Below are 4,985 nucleotides of genomic sequence, written 5' to 3' on the forward strand. Positions count from 1 at the left end.
AGGAGCGAGTCTCTTATCTGGAAACTGTCCTGAAACCAGTCCTGCCGGAGGGCTCTGAATTCATGGCCGTTCCTCAAAGTCATTTAGAAAGAAAGTAGCACAACGTTTTTTTGGGAGGAGTGCTGTTCATTTCATACTCATCGTGTGGCTTTGGCTTTTAGTATGAAAATTTGCACTCAGTAGTACATCTTAGGTGGGGAGGCCGGACTGGACTCGTGGTGCCATCACACTTGGGTTGTAGAAGACCTTATAGAGGAAATAGTACTGAGACAATTGACACGTACTCTGAAGGATGGTGCTATGAAGTAGAGAGCTTGAGCATTCCATCCTGGTTCGAATCCCAGCGCTTGCACGTCAGCTTTCTGACCATCAGAAGGACATCACCAGAGAACATACAAAAGTCTCAGGCCTCACTTATGCCTTCTGTGTCGTGGAGAAAAGCATCACTCCTCCCTAGGGAGCATGTGACTGACAAAGGCCGTGGAGGGAGATCATGCTTGTGGAGCACTGGGCTAATGTTAGTAAGCAACATTGAAGACATAATTATTCCTATTTTAAACTCACTACCCACAGTGGCACTGCCAACATGTTTAGCACAGAGCAGTATTCAGTCAGGTATTTGTCTGCTTGGGTATTCATTCATTTATCTACCTAGGAGACAGGCCTCAAGTATCTTAGGCTGACCTCAAACTCAATATGGAACCCCAAATGACCTTGAATCCCTGATCCCCCTGCCTCTGCTCACCAAGTGCTAGGATTACAGGCATAGGCTGTATTACAAGCCTGACCTGTAATTAGGGTTTAAATTCCCTGAAGGCAGAATGTTTACCAGAGACACTCAGGGGAGCCTATTGATGGAAAGCAAAGCGCTTCCTATGCTGAGGGCTTCCAGATGATACGGGGGTCAAACTCCGCTGCCCTTCCCTTCCAGCAAGACACAGGCCACCTTGAACAGTCGGGTTTCTGATGCAGAGTTACTGAACCCAGGCTTCCAAGTCAGGGGCACCAAACACTTAATCTGAACCTGGGTGGATCTCCACTCTGTCAAGTCCCTACAGCCAGACACCTCGAGGAACATGCCTGGGTTAAACAAGTGGGGTTGGGTGTTCAACACTTACTGTGGGGCAGCTTGATAAGAGGGGGTACCCCAAGGATAATTGTACGGTTCAGGCTCCTGCTAGGCAATGGGAGCTAGGATTCTTGATAGCAGGTCTTTGCTTGGATGCTGACAGCAAGTCAGACCATTCCCATGACTGGGCATCAGTAAGTCTAAAAAGGTCGGGTGGGGTGGCAAGGGGAAGGCTTAAGCCTCAGCTAAGCCTCAGCCGGAGGCAGTGGCCACCCAGGTTATTCAGGATCGGGTCTATGGTTCTGTGGTTACATGGGCTCTAGTTCTCTTTGTGTTTACACATGATTATAGCCTGAACTTGCTTCTTGGCTTATGTTGTCATGGTCACTGTTCTATCTTCCGTGGTGAGTATGTGTGTATTTGTGTGTGCATGTGTGTGTGTGTATGTGTGTGTGTGTGGGTGTGTATGTATGTATGTATGTGTCTGTGTGTGTGTCTGTGTGTGTGTGCTTGTGTGTATGTATGTATGTGTTTGTTTATATTTTAGACACCGTTTCACTATGTTGCCTCTGGATGGCCTGTAGCTCTCTGCAGACCTGACTGCTGTTGTACAGGAGTCTTTGGAGTCAAACTGCCTCCATCTTCAGGAGTTGCGCTGGGTGAGGCTCATTGCAGCTGGGCCTGTGGACTTCTTACATCATAGAAGGAGCAGATGAGAGGGCCATGGAACCCACACCTGAGTACCAGTACTCTGCCACCCAGCTCTATGCGATCTACCCTAATTGCACACGGTCTCCTCGGGCACCTTGGGGAGGGGCTAGAGGCTGTAGGTGGGGGCCGACCAGGAGAGGGGCTTCTATGCTGCACAGGAAAGAGGGAATGTGATTGTCCTGCCGAGTCAAGACTTCCAAACTTGGCCTTTTCTGTGGTGCCCCACGCTCCTGTAAGTAACCTCTGCAAGGGAACCCAGTAACTATTCCTTAGTCACCAGGAACTTGGGTGGAATAGCACTGTGGTCAGGAGCTCAGGAAGGGGTAGACTTTGTTTACGCTCACTGCACAGGGACAGCTGACCCCAAACTGTCAGAAAGGGCAGAGCCACTGTGTCCAGCCTACATTGGTATATTTTGATGAAGCAGGTGATGGGCTTTTAAATCAAGGATCAAAGACCACTAGAGGCTCATGCCCTGGGCATGCCAGAGTCCTCCCTCCCAGAAGAGTGAGTTGCAGGGTACTGTGTGCCTTCAATGAGATGCAGCACACACCTGGCTGTGTCAGAGCCGGGCAAGTGCTGTGTGTTTACAGGGTACCTCCGTAGGGTCCTGCCTCCTGCTGGCTGATTTTAGAACTCACAGCAAATGCATGCTCCTGTTCTGCCTCCTATGGAACTATTAGAAAAATAACTTTAAAGTCAGGCATGGGGGGTTGGGGATTTAGCTCAGTGGTAGAGCGCTTGCCTAGCAAGAGCAAGGCCCTGGGTTCGGTCCCCAGCTCCGAAAAATAGAAAAGAAAAAAAAAAAAAAAGTCAGGCATGGGAGTGGATAATTGTAAATCCAGAACTTAAAAGTCTGAGGCAGGAGGATATAGAGTTTCAGGATAGCGGGAGTTACAAGGTGAGACCTTGTTTCAAACACCAGAAACAAAACCTCAAAGAGGGCTTCAACCTTGTAACCTGCAGACTCCTATAGTTACTTTTTCTTTTGTTCTCACCTATCCTGGGGCCTCAGCCTTCTGCTGTCAGCATCCTGGCTATGTGAGATAAGAGAAACCAGAGGGAGTCATCACCCAGCTTCTCATTGTGGAGGCACACACAGCTTGTGAGAAGCCACACTGGCTCAACACGCAGGGACCCTGTCCACACACCGACAATAGTCTGGGCACAGACTGCACGGTGCAGACCACCCTCTTCCCACGTCCTTTGTAACATGCTGGTGTTTGGTCTTTTGACATGGCCATGTATAGGGGGCTTCCATTTACGTCCCGAGTCATGCTCCACATGGAGAGAAGGACCAGTGAGATATCTGAGGCGCCCTCCAGTCAACAGTGTGCTGGGGACTGTGTTCTATCTCCTCTTTGCACTGCTCCTGGCACGTGCTGCCACACCCCCATCCATTTCAAGGCATCAAATTTGAAACAGATGTTTTCCCGACCCTGTTTGTTGCTCATTTGATAAGAGTGTCCTTTGTTCTGTGGAGGCCAGTGCTGTCTCCTGCTGCTTTCCCCACTTCATTCTTCTTAGTGTTCTTTTCAGAGCCTTTCTTAAAACATTTTTCTTTTACATTTCTTAACTAAATGCTAATAGAACAAAATAAAGCAGGCATCTGTGAAACATTTCAGAAATCTCCAAACAGCAGACAGAGGGAAACAGCCTACCACAGTCATCACTGATGTGTTGGTTTTCAGCTCAACTTTCATAAAAAGTTAGTAGTGCATTCTCGGCCTTTTCAAGACGGGACTTGTCTTTGTTGACACCTACATAATATTCCACTTTCCAGAAATATCAAATTGAGAACCTGCCCTTCTGCTGAGGTAGTTTATCTCCTTTAACAGTCATGTGGATTTAAAATGCCCTGGCTTACCTCTGGCTGTTGTATATGTACGGAATTTTTCTTAATGCCCACTGAAGTATTTTTTCTTTATTCTTTTCTTCCCAATGCTTCTAAATTCAAGTCTGTGCTTGTATGTGAGCTCAGAAAAAGTTAATAGCAACAGCGTTCATCCTAGACTTCCCTTGTTTTCAGACAAGGGCACTGACTGCTCCTCCTAGGCCACTGGGTTATTTCCTCTCTTCAAGTAAGCAGCATGTTTTGAGAACAAATACTACATTTTAGTAATAATAATGACAACAACACTGACTGAGCACTCTTGCATGAGACCACAGATATTTCTGATAGTCTGGAGTTGAAATTGTCATCGCTGGGGTAAATCATGGGGCTGGTAGATGTACGTGCTTTCTAAGGTTGCCGTAACATAAGGCCTTGGGCTGGTTAACTAAAATAGCAGAAAGTTCCAGGTCTCATCTCAGTGTTTCTATGTCCCAGGTATTTGATCTGTATATTATTGTGATCTGAGTCTCTCTCTCTCTCTCTCTCTCTCTCTCTCTCTCTCTCTCTCTCTCTCTCTCTGTGTGTGTGTGTGTGTGTGTGTGTGTGTGTGGTGGTGGGTGGGGTAGATGCTGGAAACAGAACCCAGGCTTTACACATGATAGGCAAACTTTTTATTACCAAACCACACCTACCATCACATAAGATCTAATTAAATGTTTATAGAACTGCTGTAGAGTGCTCCTCTCTGATGTGTGTGTGTGTGTGTGTGTGTGTGTGTCAGAGTCCAGCATTGGTGTCTTCCTTTATCACTCTCCACCATATTTCTTCCAGATAGGGTCTCTCACTGAAGCCTGGATCTAGGCTGCTGGCCAGAGTCCAGCAATCCCCTTGTCTCTTCTAACCATTGAATGGGCCTCAGAGTTGGCACGGAACACATCCAAATGACAAATTCTCAGCACAAAGGAGATTTATTATCCTGGGCAGACAAACTTGGGGTGGGGTTTTGGGGTTTGGGGTGGTGGTACTGTCTCTGCATAGGGCAAAGACAGCAGCGGGTGTTTCTGCAGGAGTGGGGTTTTAAGGAGAGAAAGGAAAGTCTGTTCTAGGTAAGCCAGGGGTTAGCCAGTGTATTCAAATAATGAAGTTTGATTGCTGGACCTTGGTGTTTTAATAGCTGGACCTTGGAGTTGTACTCAGGCATAAGGAAGTGGCCAAGTAAGGGAATAGACCTTGGTCACTAGCTCTAGGAATGTAATCTAATGGTTTAGTGAGGGGGAGGGAGAAGAGGAGGGATAGGCATGCTAGCGCCATGTTCCTATGCTCAGGCCTGTCAGCCCTTCAACCACAGCATGGCCGTCACAGCTGTGAGTG

The sequence above is a fragment of the Rattus rattus genome, chromosome 10, assembly GCF_011064425.1.
Source record: "Rattus rattus isolate New Zealand chromosome 10, Rrattus_CSIRO_v1, whole genome shotgun sequence".
NCBI classification, from domain to species: domain Eukaryota; kingdom Metazoa; phylum Chordata; class Mammalia; order Rodentia; family Muridae; genus Rattus; species Rattus rattus.